The sequence below is a fragment of the Anas platyrhynchos genome, chromosome 1 (assembly GCF_047663525.1).
Source record: "Anas platyrhynchos isolate ZD024472 breed Pekin duck chromosome 1, IASCAAS_PekinDuck_T2T, whole genome shotgun sequence".
In the NCBI taxonomy this organism is placed as follows: Eukaryota; Metazoa; Chordata; class Aves; order Anseriformes; family Anatidae; genus Anas; species Anas platyrhynchos.
This window is the reverse complement of record NC_092587.1, coordinates 189638896-189658189: the sequence shown is the minus strand read 5'-3', so window position 1 is coordinate 189658189 and position 19294 is coordinate 189638896. Positions and strand designations below refer to the sequence as shown.

The window sequence follows — 19294 nt, the reverse complement described above, 5'->3', positions numbered from 1 at the left end:
TCAATCACTGAAATCATGGTAACGAGGATAAGAAACTGATATAAATTAGAGAATTAGAGGAGGATCCCATGAGTGGGAAGTTCATTTCTTCTCCCTGGTTTGACTTGCTGGATTACTCATCGAAAATCTTTTTTTTTTTTTTTATTTTATTTCATAAGTAATACAAAGCCTATAAATATACAAGCTTAACTCCACAGTAGGGCATCTTGTGCAAAAGCAAATAAATAAATCTAAACACCACGTTGGCATTTTTGTTTAATGCCATCATAGCTGCTGGTAAGTGGTGTGGTCTGGACATGTACTTATGTGGACATCAGTTTGGTGTGAACAGTCCCATTGCTATCCTGCCAAATGAAGCCATCAAACAGATGAAGAAAACAACCCACTTCAGTGCTCATCCATTTTCAGCCCTGTTCAAGCACACTCCATAGGCTAAGCTCCAGTGCTCAACTGTGCAGCCATTCCCTGGCAAATATTATGTCAAGCAAAGGTTATGTGAATAACCTTTATCCACTTGCTTGAATAAGTTTTGCTAACTGGGTGAGAAATAACTGACAAAGTTGGGTAATTCTGGTGGTTTTACCCTGCTGGGCAGCTAAACTCCACCACAACATCCTCATCATTCCTCCTCATCAAAGGAGAAGGGTGGAGTACATATGATGGAAAGGACTCAAGAGTTGAGATGGGGACAGGGAGGCTGCGGTCAGTCCCTGGCGCTTCGTCTCCGCCACTCCCTCAGGGTCCCTCTCTGCCCCTGCTCCCCGTGGGGTCCCTCCCATGGATGCCGTCCTTCCTGAACTGAGCCTGCGGGGGCTGCCCACAGGCTGCAGCTCCTCAGGAACTGCTCCCACTCGGCTCCGTTCCACGGGGTCCATCCATCAGGATTAAGGGCCGCAGAGGAACTTGTGCTGCCTTGTGCCTGGAGCACCTCCTGCCCTCCTGCTGCACTCATCCTGGGGGCTGCAGGGCTGCTGCTCTCTCAGCTCTCTCCCATCTCTCCCAGCTGCTGTAGCACAGCAGATTTCCCCTTCCTTCAATCTGCTCTCTCAGAAGCACACACAGCATAGCTCATGGCTCAGCTCTGGCCAGCAGCGGGTCCCTTTTGGAGCGGTCTGGAGCTGGCTCTGATCTGACCTGGGGCAGCTGCTGGGCTCTGCTCACAGAGCTTGCAGTCCCCTGCTGCCAAACCCTTGCCACATAAACCAAATACAGTAACAGGGAGCTGGATCAATCCTGACATCCAATTACTTCACGGAGGTGTTGGCACTGCTCCCTTTCTGCAGTCATCAGCTTTATCACTGGAAAGATTCAGAACCGGTGGAAGTTCTTCACTGGCAGCTCTGATACATGTTGCTTTGCTGATTATTCCCAGCTACCTAGTGTTGTGGATGGTTTCATAACTCCATTGAGAAAACAAACAAATTTATTTTTATTTTTATTTTTATTTTTATTTTTATTTTTATTTTTTTATTTTTATTTTTATTTTTATTTTTATTTTTATTTTTATTTTTATTTTTATTTTTATTTTTATTTTTATTTTTATTTTTTTAGCCTTCATCCTCTAGATACAAAACATGAACATGTGGCACAACTGTTGAGAGGGACTGGAGCACCTCTCCTATGAGGAGAGGCCGGGAGAGCTGGGGCTGCTCAGCCTGGAGAAGAGGAGGCTCAGGGGGATCTCATCCGTGTCCCTAAATCCCTGACGGGAGGGTGCAGAGAGGCCGGAGCCAGGCTCTGCGCAGTGGTGCCCAGTGCCAGGACAGGAGGCCATGGGCACAGCCGGGCACCCAGGAGGCTCCCTCTGAGCACCAGGCAGCACTGCTGTGCTGGGCGGGTGACGGAGCCCTGGCACAGGCTGCCCAGAGAGGCTGTGGGGTCTCCTCCTTGGGGAGCTCCAAAAGCCGCCTGGACGTGGGCCTGGGCAGCCTGCTCTGGGTGTCCCTGCCTGGGTAGGGGTGGTACCAGGTGGCCTCCTGAGGTCCCTTCCTACATCAGTTGTTCTGTGATTCTGTGAACTGCTCTTTGAAAATAATTATCCTTAATGTGTTCAATTAATGAAAACAGCAAAATAGCCTATGTCGTGGTCTTAAAAGACTTTCACTGTGGTGAAAATGGAGAGATTTGGTATGTGTTTCATATGGCAAACCATTACAGCTAGCAAGTGATGTTTCAAATAGTTTTTACATGTGCACGTCCTGACTGAGTCACAGCACCTCAACCCCTTGGCTTCTTTAGTCTGTCATCAGCATTATCACCCCAGCCCAACAGTTCTCAAATAACACTCCTGTTGCATGTAATTTGCCTGACCTGCTTGACATAAGTTTTCATGTAAGTGGCTTTATCTCAGCATACCTCTGGGTGCTGTAGAAGCCACCATGCAGTGTAAGTAGACTAAACACAGAGAAGAAATAACTTACAGTGCACTAACCCTCTTCCTGTCCTTTGGTCTGGTGACTTCCCGAGGTTGGCCTGTTCCTGCAAATCACAAAGCAGGCCTTGTAAACAATTATATTACTCTGGCTAAAGCAGGGGGAGTTGCTTTTGGTGCTAGTGCATGGGTCTAGTGTGGGCATAATGCTAGAACAGGTGATATGGAGCTCCAGGAGACAGTTCTTTGTCTTCCCGATGATCAGAATGCAATAGTTCCTTGTGGGAAATAATGCCTTCTGCAGTTAATCTGGATCTTTACCTTAAAGAAAACCAAAATTGAATTTCAATGCTATTCTTTCTATTTTTAACGTTTTATGTATTTGAGGCAGCTGTTTTTAAGGGTTATACTGAAATATCAGAAAATGATATATTTTTCTGCATGTATTTCTTGTTCCTTTCAGTGCCACAAAATTTTAAATATGCCAAGGAACAACATATTGAAAGTCAAGTAGTTGAGTCAGCTTTATTTGAAGGCCAAATGAAATTGTCCAGACTGAAATTTTACTTCTTTTTTTTTTTTTTTAATTTTAATTTTTTACAACCAACAATAGTAATAACCAGATTGAAAGTATTACAATACAAGAGATTGTGTTGTGAGGAATGAAGCCAGATGGGTCTCCAGCTGTCACCTTAAAAATAAAACATTAGAATCCAATTAAAATGCACTTTGGTTTATATTTCACTGAACTGTTGCAATAATTAATTTTAGACCTATACAACTACCCTCACTTTTCATTTATAGCTTCATTCTACAAGCTACCTTGGTGCTTGGTTTTAAGTAGCAGAAGTAAGAATTTCTTTCTGTATCTGGACTGCTCCCAGTTGCATCCAGCCACAACAACTGGGTGAAAGTCCTTGTTAGTGTGTTGCTGGAACATGGATGTAGTTTAGAGCGTGTCCTCTAAGCAGCCCCATGGAAAATAGAGCAGGCTTGACTGCACATGCTTTTGGGCATGAGGGCTTCAGTTTCGTACTTGGAAATGGATCTCATGTTGTTCTGGTCCAACAATATTTGCATGGAAAATGTCCATTGGAAATTGCTTGTTCAATAAAGTGAAAATGCTCTGGAGGTTTCATGTAGCTTTCAACACAATATCCTAATTTCTAAATGCCTCAATAATATTGTTATTTGATTCTATTTTACAAACATGGTAAGGTCAAAGTTGAAATGATTAATTTTTAATTTGAACAAGGTAAGTTAATTTGCTTGATCCAAAGCTACACTTTTAAGAAATATTTAGCTTGAAATTTAGATCTTCACACATCCTTATAATTTAAACCCAAGCTGTCCTTAGGAATGCTTCAATTTACACATAGAACAGAATTTTTCATTTCCCCCCATGCCATTCCCAAGCCAAACAGGTTGTCTGAAGCTACAACTCAGATTTGCCCCACTGCAAATCTGTGAGGCTTTTCAATTCCTCTTGTTCTTGTAAAAGAGAAGCACAGCTTCATTGTCCATTTAATTTTCTGAGGATTTATGTACTGGGGTTAAAATATTCAAGCCTGGCTGTTTATAGAAAGAGACATATAAATCCACACTTAGCACTTAACTAGGTGGCCTCATTTTCTGATGTACCAAGTATTTATCCAGAGGCATGTTTATTTAATGTTAGGCACTCAAATGTAGAGTTCCAGCCTCATCTCTTTGAATATCATGCTGTCAGAAGAAACAGCCTACCCTATTGTTTATGCTAAATATACATGGACAATACCCCAAGAGCTATACTTGTGCACAAGAGAAAAGGACAGGCACAATCCCATCAATTAGTATTTTTACATGTTCATGATATTTTGGCTGTCCTCTTGTCCCTAGCAGTGTATTTCAGAAAGTGAGGCTCTATCCATGACTGATCATTGCTTCTGCCTGTTGTAAGGAACACAGAAGTTGCTACCAGCTTCATACAGGCAATATGAAAAATGGATAGAAAGTAAAGACAGAATGTCATGGAGAGTAATACATACTTCTGTCAAGCACAAGCTTGTGAAAAATACTGTAAACCTGAGGATTTGGGCAGAAAAAAATCAAGACAACCCTCTCAGCCAAGACTGATGTCTTGAAATTACGTATCCTGTGGGCAAATCCTATTTTCAGATAAGTCAGTTTTGATTTAGTTTGTTTCTGCTATTGATGATTGCTAGCGTTATTATTTATCATAAAAATTATTATAATGTCACATTTATAAAATACCAGCAGTATAAGTAGCACATAAAAATAAAATTCCTTCCTCATAGCTATGTTGTCAGGCTTAATTTCTTAGTGTCTCTGACACTTGACTGAAAGATGCCATAGAGCTGAACATTACAAGCAGTTCTTATATATGACAGTCACAAACTGCTTTCATTTCCTATGGTTCTAATGAAATGGGCTGGTAAAAAAAAAGAAAGGGAAAAAAAAATAGAAGAGCTTTCTTCAGTTTCATCATTGCTTAGTAGATACTATACAGCTAAAAATAGCAATGCTTACAGTAGTAAAAAATACTGCTGTAGTGTGAAGCCATGGAAAACTTACACGGTGCAATGCACATTTAGGTAACTGTCTTTTGCAGCTGCTATCAGCAGTTCCTCTGCAAGGGAAAAGATGGAGAGAAGGCAAAAGGAGTTGGTTAAAAGGGATTACGTCAGCAGGAGAATATGCAGGGCTTGATTTCAGAGAGCTGTCAAAGTCTCCGTGCCATCATCTCTCAGCTCATTGCTGCTTTATTTTTCAGCCTCAGCACCACTCACGGCATCACAGAGTGGCTGAGGTGGGAAGGGACCTCTGGAGACCATCTGGTCCCATCCCCAGCTCAGGCAGGGACACCTACAACAGGTTGCCCAGGACCAAGCCCAGAAGGGACATTGCTCCGTGCTCCTTGGAGGGGTTTTCCCTACCAACTACCAGCTCTTGTTTCAGGAGCTGTGTCTTGGGGGCTGCTCTGCATTGGAGCACTCCTTGCACTTCTTGCCTTTCTCTTAAGGAAGGAAAGTGCTGAGTTCAGTCTGATATTAAACTACTGACCTAGAAAGGTTTTGCTGTTTTGTTCTTGATTCAGGGTGTTGGTGTGGCTCTTCTACCACTGTTTCGAATATGCTGTAGGTGTATAAAGTAGTAACACCAAAACTTTAATTATTCAGGACCATTAGACAGATGAACCCTTGCAAAATCTGGAATTAACCTTCCTAAGGTCTGAGCATACGTGTATTCATCCACACCCATCTCAGGCTACCCAAGTGATGGAGAAGGGGAACATTGTGCTGCAGCTGTTGTCAGGAGCTAAAAATAACTCTGTTCCCTGAGATCCAGACATGCCCAATGTCACCGTACGCAGTTTATTGAGCTTTGTTCCGAGGGGGTGCAGATCCCCCCCGCCACAGCCTTCTCCTGCTGCCCAGCCTGGAGACATTTGTTAACGTCACTGGCACAAGCATTTGCAGAGGAACTAAACTGGCAATATCAAATCACACAAATCACTTCGCAGAAGAAAAGAGCAGCAGCTTGCTGAGGCAAGGCAGGTATGATTAGACCTTGCTTCAGACTTACAATAAATGTTTTTAAAACAAACAGAAAATTTCCACAGATACAAGGAAAAAAAAGGCAGGATCCTGCTGGAGAGGAGGGGACTGTTTCAAGAATACTATGGGTTTACAGCTCATTTCCAACATGCTCATGTTTATGCGGTGTCAGAAGTGAACTTAGGGTCTTAGATTGAAAAAAAAAAAGGACCACAGAAATTGGGAAAAGGAAGATTCGGGGTGGGGGGGGGAAGGAAAAAAAAAAAAAGTGCTTTGAGAAGGGGAGAGGGAGTAAGAAGGGTGCAGAAGGGTCTAAGGCAGAGCACAGCAATTGCACTTGTTTGGAGGGAGGTGATCTAGGGCTTTGCTGCAAGGAGTGATGTCCCAGCAGCACCCTGCTGTTGGCTATGACAGAAGTGACAACCAGTGCCATTTGGCTATCTGGAGGCACAGTGTGTCACAGGAACCTGCCAGAGTCCACATCTCTCTCTGATGTGGACCACAAACCAGTGTGAACACATGGAGAGCAAGGACCTGAAAACCTGAAAAGCAAATGGCACTGTTAAAGAAACTGATTTTGGTGACTTGGGCCTTGCTGGAGCTAAAAATTATGGCAGTTCAATTGGAAGGGTGCAAGAATAAGTGCCTTGGTATTTGTCCTGGCTATTGCTGCCATTGCTTTCCTATCTCTGTCATTGAAGGAAGAAAAAAAAAAGGTGACAAAAAAGCACAAAAAGAGACTTCTGAAGTTGATGTCAAAGACAAGCAAAATATAATACATGAAAAGGCCAAATTTGCTAGGAGGTGCCAGGAACAAGGGCAAACAGCTGAAGCTTTTATTACTGCAGATCACAGTTTTGCTGAATATTGCATATACAGAATGTTAAAAGAGGAATTAATAAGAGGCAAAATAATTTTGGCAAAAGAGACAACCAGTTCATCAGCACAACCTACACTTAGGCTCAGATCGCTTGCTAATACTGGCTTGAGCGAAAGTGGTGCTGACCTACATACCAGCAGTACAGGAGGAACTGCAGCAGACCAGTGAAGAATAGAAACACAAACATGAAAAGAGCAGCTGCAAGCACTTTTAATATCAGAAGCAGTGCTCAGTGAATGAGGAAAAAAAAAAAAAAAAAAATTTAACAAGAGATAAGCTGAATAAGTTGTGGGAGATATGGCAATATACCACGCCATACATGCCAAAAAGTCCCCCTGAAGACTCAGCATGTGAGAGCAGCCACAAGGGACATGTTGTCAAAGCAGGTACAGCAGCAGGCACACAATCACCAAACCCATGTTTTTAGTCCCCAGCTTGAAAGAACAACACTTTAGTAGAAATACACATTAAATAATCAAAATTTTGCATTTAAAATTAGAATATTTGATGGCAGCCAAGACAGTTTCACTAAAAGATTAGAGCAATAGGATTTGAGTTGGATATATGGAAAGACTCAATAGGATATCAAGTATAGTTTAGAATGGTACAGGATGTGGTTTGAGCTACTTCTCTGGGAACCTCAGAAAACGATGCAAAGGTCTCCAATGGATTATTTATGTGGTGCTGAGTCTTGCCTTGTCTCTATCGTAACATTCTTGTTTGGTGTCTGTCTAACATATTTTTATTTCCTGTGTATCTAGAAATGAGATTATATTAAACTGTGACAAGAGAGCATCATTTAAAGATCGTTGACTGTTCCTGCTACCCTGGAAGTGTATAACTGAGTTCAGCAAAAGCTTTAATACTGTCCCTGAGTTTGCATATTGATAAAGGGTGGTAATATATGACTAGAAATGTGAAAGTCTTCTGACTCTCTCAAAACACATTCTGTTGCCCTCTGCTAATTCGGCTGGCATTCAGGGAGATAGGTAGGTTTTGAACCAGTATGTGCCAGGTCACTTGGAAGGAATTCATACAACCAGATTCCATACACTTATTCTTTTTCAATATCTTTCACCATATTTCACCAATCAAATTCATCTCAGAGCTGAAAACCCTCTTTATGAGCTGGAATGGAAATGAACTGGGTTGCTCAGAATAGGAGCAAAGATAAGAAGAAGGCCCAGCAGCAATGTAAACACATCCTAGAAAATTTCTCTGTAAAGAATATTGGTGTGGGTTTCTAGTCAATATATATGTCTATATCTCATGCATTTATCACATACTTGTCTGGTCTGTGGCTTGGGTTAGTGTTGGGTTTAAGATTATCATTTCAAAAAAGAAGTAATTAATAGCTTCATTTATTACTTTGACTGTTAACCATCAGTGACACTAATATTGAGTCCACTCATGCCACTTGGCAGACTCTGATTTCTCATCATCCTGTGCCCCCAGAAGGATTGACCAGAAGCCGGGGTCTGCAGTGTGGGCACGCTCCTATGGCCCAGCCTTGGCAAACAGCCTGGCCCACAACAGATGCTGTGATAAGAACGTGGCTATAAACAGTGTGAGCACGGATCATATACATAAAACTGTCTGGGAGGGTGTTTATCCAAAGCGATGAAGTAAAATAGGAAGATGACCATCAGCTGGGTTAAACAGTAGCTAGTGATTTACAGAGACGCTTTTGAAACAAAGAAGTTAATGTGAAATATGAGAGAAACATGAAAATTTCTAACAGCAGGGGAGACCTTGGAGCAGGAACAGCATCAGACAAAACTTGGTGTGATGCTGCCAGAATTACCACTGAATTTGCAGCCTGTGCCAAGGCTGGGCAGAGCAGCTGCCCAATGGACACTGCGAGGGGCTGGCGCCCAGCTAGTGGGGTGCTGCAAGTGGGGATCCACATCTGGACTGTGTGTATGTGAGCCTGGCCGTCCTTTCTCACCACTGCACATATTAGTGGTCTGCAGGGAGCAGCACAGGCTCCTGTAGGGCTGGGACACCCATACCTACTAAAGGAGTGTGCAAGCAGGGGAGCTCACACTGCTAGGAGAGGGGTGAGTGCTGCTAACTCACGTTTGTGCATGCACATGTGTATGTGTGTGTGATTAGAAATGTCTGGGATAAGCTGCAGAATAGTTTTTGGTCATTTGTAGCTGTTTGTTAACGTTTGTAAGCATCTGGTATTGTGGTTTACCTGCTGTATTACTGATATTGATTCCGGACGTATTGTTCACTGACTGTCAATTTGTTTGCTAAGCAACACTGCTTTGGCACTGATTTGCTTAAACTGTATCAACTGAACAAGTTTGTTCTGTAGCATCTAGAGATGCATTACTGTTGTATTTACATCCCCTTTGTTCCTTTGTGGTTATTATTGTGTTTGGGAAGGCTGTGTCTGTTGTTCCAAGGACAAAACTTTGAAAATGTGGATAGCCTTTTACTTCCCAATTGCTTTACAGTTTCAGGATGTAAATAATTAGTCCTTTCCTAATAGAAAAGAGTTTAAGCTGTTGTACAAAACACCATCTTTCTTCTGTTTCCTTCCCATTGATATTAGGAAGGAACATTTATTCTTTCTGAGACTCAGAGATTGACTGTTCTGTACAACTCTGGGAGTTACCCTGCCCTTGGTCAGTAAAGCCTTTGTTCAGATGTTCTTGGCCGATACCTTTCCTGTAGGTCATATATGGAGTCAAAACATAGGTCAAGTATGGAGTTACCTTTACTCATGACACAGAGGTTTGTTCCTAGCATAAAGGTCAAGTCTTTGGTGAGTTGTCTCACAAGCAGGAAGGACAAAACTACAGTGTTTCCATTTGCTGAGGGATGGAAGGCAAAGAAAGAAGGCAGAAGAAAGGAGAACAGAGCTACTCTGCTGGGGGAGGAGAAGCATATTTTTAGGGACACGGTCCTCTCTTTTACTAACAAGAGTTGCCAACCTGGCATATTCTTGCTATTTGCCCACTTTTTTGGCCCATGATGTCTGTGGGTCTGTTTTGGACTGGCCTTAAACTCTATGTGCACAGATGCCCTGATTTTGTACGTCACCTCAGAAGCCAGAGCCACTGATGAGGTGCAGTGCCAAGCTCAGACAGCACATGCTGAAGAATAAAGTTCAGGTGAAAGAGCTCTCCAGAGTCTGTGCAGAGGCTGTACAAGACATACCAGGCCATCACTTTTCTTCCCTGTATTGGAAATACGCTGGTATCCAGCCCGTCCATCAAAGTTCACTGAATAGTAGGCAGGCAACTCAAAGCACTTCCCAGGGCAACCCAGCAGAAGGTCATCTCTAGGTGAGTGTGCTTGTGCCCCTTATTGATCCAGGAGCTTCACAGCCCAAGGTGACAGTGTGAACGCAGTAAAAGCTCTTACCGCTTGTCTGTTGTTTTCTTCTTGTGAGGAGAATGGAGTCAGTAGCCCCCCAAGTTGTGGAAAACACAATTTACCTGGTTGTGATAGCTGTGTACTCCCCATGGTGGTCGTAACGGCTTGCATGTTGAGGATTAGAAACCATTGCTATTGACATAGCACAGCAGCATTTCATTTATCTTGCATGTCATTTATTTTATGCTCTAACTGAAGGAATCAATTTTGACTGTGATCATTAAAAAAAACACTGAAATACGGTCTAGAAACCATTCCGGACACCAAGCCTATGGATGCTCACACTGACTCAGCATATAACAATTACCAAGAGATCATGTTTTGGTTTTCTGCAACTACTTGGAATTAAGAATAACTACAAATTCCTTTTATGAAAACAAAACAAAAGGCATTTTCCAGATTGGGTAAGCGTTGATGGAAATGTTGCTTTTTTATTTGGTTTTCCTTTAAAAAAAAAGTGTCTATATGGCCACACTTTGTGTCACGTGTGTGTGTATTGAGATTGTGTGGAAAGTTACTTTCTAATAATTTAAAGTGTGTAGGCCAAATTCAATTACACTGAGAGAGGGTTAGAAGTCTCAAAGGCATTATATTTTCTGTGAGTTTCGTGCCAGCCAGCACCAGGCTAATGCAGTAAGTTTGTTTTACTGTCTGTTGTGTTAAAGGGTAAAGAAGTTTGGCAGGACCTAAATCCCCCTGAATTCCAGCTTGCCCTCAGATATCAGAGGGGCTGGGGGTGGCAGGGCTTAGATTTGGAGTGATGCCCAATTCAGCACTAAAGTCCAGTTGCATTCAATATATTGAATTACCATGATCACAGGCACACAAATAGCACAATACAGCTTCAGTCTAGTAGATTAATGACTGGTGTAGTTTATTGAAGCAACAGGAGTACGAGTTCTTTTGGGTTGTCAGTGATAAATACACTGATGTAAAGCATGTGCAAATACCAAGCATACGACAAACACAACCAACTGCAAATGAGTTAGCTTATGAAACAACTCTGCAGGGACTGTTAGGCTTCCTGAGGGAGCACTTGGTATAACCAAGGGTTTGAATCTCACCCAACTGGAATCCCTGTGGGGGGAAAGAGAGGTTCAGCCTGTCGACTGATCCCAGAAGTCAGCAATGTCCTCCTGACTTGTCTGTGATGGTATCTTCCCTAACATTTGTCCTCTCTTGAGCCATTTTTATACTATATTCTTACATTTAGGTGGAGTTTGAGTGACTGTAGTCATACATATCTTCGTTATGACTGGTATAAAATGTTCTTGCTTTAGCTTTAAAGGTATAGGCTTAGAGAAATTCAGAGCTCATGCTCAGTGAAGGGTGGTCACACCTTGAAGCCATTGGGATGGAGGTTTTGGCATTGTAATGAGATTGTAATGAGCTAACTTCACCCAGAGGACATGATTTTGTTATCAGTTTGTCTCAGGGCTGGCCATACAGTCCATCAGTTCCATAGTACCATCAGGTTCCCCATCCCTGTGGTGGTATCACAGAGCCTGGATGCAGGGTCTTTGTTCCACCCTCCATGCTATTTCTCTTTAGAGTCAGCACACCAAGCTCCCCTGGTGTTGCCAATATCTAAAACTGCAGGTTATGTTGCCAAGGGGAATATCATGGAATAGATTCTTTGTAAATCTGCCACATCTCACCCTGGAATTTTCCTTAACGCTGAACCTTCTCTTAAGATACGGACATACCTTCGGTCTCAATAACTCACCTCCAGCAATTATTCCACAACTGTCTCTTTGGAAAAGGCTGCCAATGGAGAATTCTCCTATTACATTCTTGAGATTCACTTGGGAGAGGGACTTTCTGAAAAACCCAGCTTGCAGAAAGGTGTCAATCAAGCTTGCAGAAAGGTGTCAATCAGAGGTTGCACTCTTAGACACTGAAGTCAATCAAGCTCAAGATTTACAGCCTGGGCAAATTGAGCTTCTTTATTTCATGGGAACAGTTGTTTTGTTGTCAGAAACATTTTCATGTAAAAGGACTAATTGGCTGTAGTACTAGCTTGCTGTGAAAACACAATAGCTTCACATATCGTGCCTGGCTCCTAAAAAATCTTAAATATCATATAATTACCAATTGCAGACCTATAAACTAATATGAAAAGTTCAGCACTAGTTAGCCATTAAATAAATTTTATAAGTTTTTATGTCAAAGTTTGCAAATATTTTAATGTTGTCTTTAGAACACAGTACTCCTCGAACCATTATCCCAATAAAGTCCAAGTACAAAACTATAGCTAAGATATACAGCAAGGTGGTGAGTCAGAATACCATAAATAAGCAAATGATGGCAAGAATGACAGTGAAAGGAAACAGCTGCAAGAACATAGTTTGAAATAAAAACTAGCCTTAAGAAAAAGAGACTGCATCCTAGAAGAAGAAGGACTTTTATATTTATAGTTGCTGTATTTGCCAATGCTTTTTCAGTATGTGCTCCTATAACTTTTCAGAAGATTCTCAGAGAATTTTCTCTCAACATGAAGTCAGAAGAATACAAAATGCACAATTTCCAAGCTTAGATAATGCTGACAAAAATATAACATCATGGGAATTTGAAAGGAATATGTTTTTAGGTGAGAAAACTTCCTAGGAGGGTAATGCTGGCATATTATTTATTCATAATGTTCTCTAACTGGATGACATTATGTTTAGAATAAGCTTTTTTTTTTTTGCTTTTTTTTTTTTTTCTATTCAAAAAGAGGGGAAAAAAAGAGTTTATTATTACTTAATAAGCCTCTTTTATTCTATTTGTTTTCAAATTCTGACCCTTGCTACCCAATATAACAAGACTTTGATAGTTTGTGTGGTGGTAAACCTAACTGCTAAGCTGTAATGAAAGTTTTTCATGCTGCATAAGCTCTTCAGGCAACAATTTGTTGAAGTTAAAGAGAACTCTAATGGGAATCTCACTTATGTAACTGCTATATTTGAAACAGAACTGGGGTTCAGCAAATCCTTTCCACTGATTTTTTCATCTTTAATGCTGCCAGTTGGAAGAACATGCTAAATAGAAACTATCCTAAAATTGAAGTAAATTATTACTGTGCTGAAGACTGCTTCAGAACAACTAACAGATTTTCAGGATGGTGATAATATTTGTACTGTGTGCCAGTGTACTATGTACACTACAGTGGTGATAATATTGTACTATTGTACTATATTACTGCCTACTGGTCATGGCACAATTTGGAGATGCACTATGCATAAACCTCTTCAAGGTCAAACTAAAATCTTTGTTCTCTCAAAAATCTTATGGTCTAAAACATGGACAAAATAAGAGAAAATGATTCATCCATTCTACTTATAAAATAAGTATTTTTAAAAACAATGGACTCACAGTGATCTGTGTAATATTTATTTCTTGTGTTTAAAGTCAAATATAAGGGGCAGTTGAAATTTCAACAGGGTGCAGGAAATTATGTTTTTAGCCTAACCTCTGCTGATTTTCTGTCTCAGCCTCCTAAACAGAGGGTTGCTGTCCCTTCAGATATGGTGGCATGTCTTGTTTCACTGCTCCTGAAGTGGTTTCTGTCAAAAGATCTTGATTTACCATAAAGAGTTCTGCCTGGGTTTATAAAACCCATTCTTCTGACAGAACAAGCAGAGGAAGCAGCTCTCCATGCAGCTATGCTGCTGTAAGATAATCATAACCTCCATAGAGAGAACTGATGAGCAGTTCTATGTTAGCTGCGTGCAGTACTCTCTTCACCTGTGGTACCTGCAGCCAAAACTGCATGTCTTGTCTGTGCCTGATGTTCATGAATGTGGGCTGCCCTCTGAAGCAACCAAGATCAGAGGAGGGATTCAGAATAAGGGAAAACATGTTGGTGTGCCAGGAGGCCTAGTATACAAGGCTCCTGAATTGACTTAAAGAGCATTAATGTACTCTCAAGCAAGTTAGTGAGAAAGAAAGAAAATAATACTGAAGATAATGACTATAAAAGAACAGAGAAGATTTTGAGAAGAGTAATTAGCAACAAAACTTCTGCTGGAAGCACCAGAACCAGAGTGGAATACTCATGAGCAGAAGATCTGATTTGAAATTCCTTCCACCGTCTTAGACATAAGACTATTAGGATGCTTTTTCCATTCAAGATGGATATAAGCATTGCTCTGGAAGCCAAATACTGTTACATCTGCTTGAATATATCTGTACCTAGTTCCAGGCCTAAGTGTGCTTGTCAAAGACTTTAAGGTTTGCATCTCTTATCCAGCTTAGTGGGTCCAGCTTTGTATTCTGCCTTCCACTTTCCTGCCTCTCTGTGTCATTGCTCCTCTGTTTAAAGACAAATTTATGGTGTCTTTGGTTTTCATTTAATTAAATATTTTTGACGAGATATATCTCATTTCTCTTCTCTGCTCCTTCCTTCCCCATGAGTTTACACACTGCTTTCTCCAAATGTTTCAGCCTTCAGATAACGAGTTCTTCAAATCAGGCTGAGTGAACAGTTATCACAGCATGAAAACCTCTGCTGTGGTATCTGACAACCAGATACCATCTCCAGAATGGTGTGCCAGTCCATTGGGGTGTTTTTTCTACATGTGTGGTTGTCCTGTGGTACCCGAAGCCTAAACGAGCGCGAGCTACGAGATGTGCGAAAAGATTTTGGTCGCTGTATAGGTGAGCAGCTTGTCACCTGGCTGCTCCGGTGCTGGGACTCTGGAGCCAATTGTGTGGAATTAGACGGCAGGGAAGCCAGACGGTTGGGATCCCTTGCTCGAGACGCCGGCATTGACAAAGCAATTGCAGATGGAGCACGACCCACCAGCCTCTGGAGGCGTCTCCTCTCAGCTGTGAGGGAAAGGTATCCCTTCAAGGAAGATATTTTATGTCTACCAGGCAAGTGGACCACTATGGAGAAGGGAATCCAGTACCTGAGGGAATTAGCCGTACGGGAAGTGATTTATGAGGATCCAGACCAGACACAAACATCCAAAGATCCAGATGAAGTCAAGTGTACACGACCCATGTGGCGGAAGTTTGTACGGAGTGCACCATCATCATATGCCAGCTCATTGGCAATAATGGCCTGGAAAGAGGATGAGGAACCCACAGTGGATGAAGCGGCTAAACAACTCCGGCAGTACGAAGAAAGTCTCTCCTCTTCCTTACAGGCCTGCGTCTCAGCTGTGGAGAAACTTTCTGAAAAGGTTCACCAACTTGAAGAGAATCTATTGTCCTCCCCACCTGAACCAACCAGTGCCCACCGACCAAAAGAGAACACCTGGGAGAAAACACTTTCTGAAAAGTTTCACCAACTTGAAGAGAGATTATTCTCCTCCGCACCTGTACAAAGCAGTGTCTCAGCTGTCAGGGGTAGGCGTTCACCCACACAAGGAAGACGATATGGTGGGTACTCACCCCGTGCCACCCTGTGGTTTTACTTACGAGACCATGGAGAGGACATGAGAAAATGGGATGGAAAATCTACCGCGACCCTAGAGGCACGGGTACGTGAGTTGCAAAAGAAAACAATCAGGAAAAAAGGATTCTCCGAAAAGTTTGCTGCTCCAACTTCCAGCAGACAATCCTTCAAACACAGAAACGAAGAAGATTCTGACCAGGATTAGGGGGGCCCTGCCTCCAGCCAGGGGGAGGAAAGGGACAATCGAGTTTATTGGACTGTGTGGATTCGATGGCCTGGCACATCACGCGCACAGAAGTATAAGGCTTTAGTAGACACCGGTGCACAATGTACTATAATGCCATCGAGCTATAAAGGACCAGAGCCCATCTATATTTGTGGAGTGACAGGAGGATCTCAGCAGTTGACTGTATTGGAGGCTGAAGTGAGTCTGACTGGGAATGAGTGGGAAAAGCACCGTATTGTGACTGGCCCGGATGCTCCATGTATCCTTGGCATAGACTATCTTAGAAGAGGATATTGCAAGGACCCAAAAGGGTTCCGGTGGGCTTTTGGTATAGCTGCCTTAGAGACAGAGGGCATTAAACAATTATCTACCTTGCCTGGTCTCTCAGAGGACCCCTCTGTTGTGGGGTTGCTGAGGGTCGAAGAACAGCAAGTGCCAATCGCTACCACAACTGTGCACCGGCGGCAATATCGCACTAACCGAGACTCCCTGATTCCCATCCATAAGCTAATTCGTCAATTGGAGAGCCAAGGAGTGATCAGTAAGACCCATTCACCTTTCAATAGCCCCATATGGCCAGTGCGAAAGTCTAATGGCGAGTGGAGACTAACAGTGGACTATCGTGGCCTGAACGAAGTCACGCCACCACTGAGTGCTGCAGTGCCGGACATGCTGGAACTTCAGTATGAACTTGAATCGAGGGCAGCCAAGTGGTACGCCACAATTGATATCGCTAATGCATTTTTCTCCATCCCTCTAGCAGCAGAGTGCAGGCCACAATTTGCCTTCACTTGGAGGGGAGTCCAATATACTTGGAATAGGCTGCCCCAGGGGTGGAAACACAGCCCTACCATTTGCCATGGGCTGATCCAGTCTGCGCTAGAGCAGGGGGAAGCTCCTGAACACCTGCAGTACATCGATGACATTATTGTGTGGGGTGACACAGCAGAGGAAGTTTTCGAGAAAGGGAAGAAAATAGTCCAAATCCTTCTGAAAGCCGGTTTTGCCATAAAACAGAATAAAGTCAAAGGACCTGCACGAGAGATCCAGTTTTTAGGAATAAAATGGCAAGACGGACGTCGTCAAATCCCAATGGATGTGATCAACAAAATAACAGCTATGTCTCCACCAACTAACAAAAAAGAAACACAGACTTTCCTAGGTGTTGTGGGGTTTTGGAGAATGCACATCCCAAATTACAGTCTGATTGTAAACCCGCTCTACCAAGTAACCCGTAAGAAGAATGAGTTTGAATGGGGCCCTGAACAACGACAAGCCTTTGAACAAATCAAGCAGGAAATAGTCCATGCAGTAGCCCTTGGGCCAGTTCGAACAGGACCAGATGTAAAGAATGTGCTCTACACTGCAGCCGGGGAGAACGGCCCCACCTGGAGCCTCTGGCAGAAAGAACCTGGGGAAACTCGAGGTCGGCCCCTGGGGTTTTGGAGTCGGGGATACAGAGGATCTGAGGCCCGCTATACTCCAACTGAAAAGGAGATATTGGCAGCATATGAAGGAGTTCGATCTGCTTCGGAGGTGGTCGGTACTGAAGCTCAGCTCCTCCTAGCACCCCGATTGCCGGTACTAGGCTGGATGTTCAAGGGAAGGGTCCCCTCTACGCATCATGCAACTGATGCTACATGGAGCAAGTGGGTTGCATTGATTACTCAGCGGGCTCGAATAGGAAACCCCAGTCGCCCAGGAATATTGGAAGTGATCATGGACTGGCCAGAAGGCAAATACTTTGGGATATCATCAGAGGAGGAGGTGGGTCGTGCTGAAGAAGCCCCACTGTACAACCAGTTACCAGAGAATGAAAAGAAATATGCCCTGTTCACTGATGGGTCCTGTCGTATTGTGGGGAAGCATCGGAGATGGAAGGCTGCTGTATGGAGTCCTACGCGACGAGTTGCAGAAGCTGCTGAGGGAGAAGGTGAATCGAGTCAGTTTGCAGAAGTGAAAGCCATTCAGCTGGCTTTAGACATTGCTGAACGAGAAAAATGGCCAGTTCTCTATCTCTACACCGATTCATGGATGGTAGCAAATGCCCTGTGGGGATGGTTACAGCAATGGAAGCAAAACAACTGGCAGCGTAGGGGCAAACCCATCTGGGCTGCTGCATTGTGGCAAGATATTGCTGCTCGGGTAGAGAACCTGGCTGTGAAAGTACGCCACGTAGATGCTCATGTGCCCAAAAATCGGGCTACTGAAGAACATCAAAACAACCAGCAGGTGGATCAGGCTGCTAAGATTGAAGTAGCTCAGGTGGACTTGGATTGGCAGCATAAAGGTGAATTATTTATAGCCCGATGGGCCCATGACACCTCAGGCCATCAAGGTAGAGACGCAACATACAGATGGGCTCGTGATCGAGGGGTGGACTTGACCATGGATGCTATAGCACAGGTTATTCATGACTGTGAAACATGTGCTGCAATCAAGCAAGCCAAACGGTCAAAGCCTCTTTGGTATGGAGGACGATGGCTGAAATATAAATATGGAGAGGCCTGGCAGATTGATTACATCACACTCCCTCAAACTCGCAATGGCAAGCGCCACGTACTTACAATGGTGGAAGCAACCACCGGATGGCTGGAAACATATCCTGTGCCTCATGCCACTGCCCGGAACACCATCCTGGGCCTTGAAAAGCAAGTCCTATGGCGACATGGCACCCCAGAAAGAATAGAATCAGACAATGGGACTCACTTCCGAAACAACCTTATAGACACTTGGGCCAAAGAACATGGTATTGAATGGGTGTATCACATCCCCTATCATGCACCAGCCTCCGGAAAAGTCGAACGATACAATGGCCTGTTAAAGACTACCTTGAAAGCAATGGGCGCTGGGACGTTCAAAAACTGGGATACGCATTTAGCAAAGGCCACTTGGTCAGTCAATACTAGGGGATCTACCAACCGAGCTGGACCTGCCCAATCAAACCTGTTACGTACTGTAGATGGGGATAAAGTTCCTGTAGTGCATGTAAAAAATATGCTGGGTAAAACAGTCTGGGCTACTCCTGCCTCAGGAAAAGGCAAACCTATTCGTGGAATTGTTTTCGCTCAGGGACCTGGATACACTTGGTGGGTGATGCAAAAGAACGGAGAGGTCCGGTGTGTACCTCAAGGAGATTTAATACTGGGTGAGAATAGCCCATGAACTGAATTGTACCATGTTAAATAGTATATTATACTGTATGTTATCACTACCATGATTACTATAGGTGACTAATTAGAATGTATGGAAAAGAGTGTAACCTGAGCATGACATAAATGGTATGGAATAAGGGGTGGATAGATGTCCTGGTTTCAGTTAGCACAGAATTAATTTTCTTCCTAGTAGCTGGTGGAATGCTGTGTTTTGGCTTAGGATGAGAAGAGTGCTGATAACACCCCGATGCTTTAATTGTTGCAGAGCAGTGCTTATACTAAGCCAAGGACATCTCAGCCTTTTGCTCTGTCCTGCCAACAGGCAGGCTGGG

At 43.2% G+C, this 19294-nt stretch overlaps 1 long non-coding RNA gene across 1 annotated transcript in view; it reads left to right on the top strand.

Moving 5' to 3' along the window:
• Positions 1-19294, top strand: part of LOC140001340 (uncharacterized) — a 39339-nt gene that overhangs the window by 6236 nt on the left and 13809 nt on the right. The window lies entirely within an intron of this gene.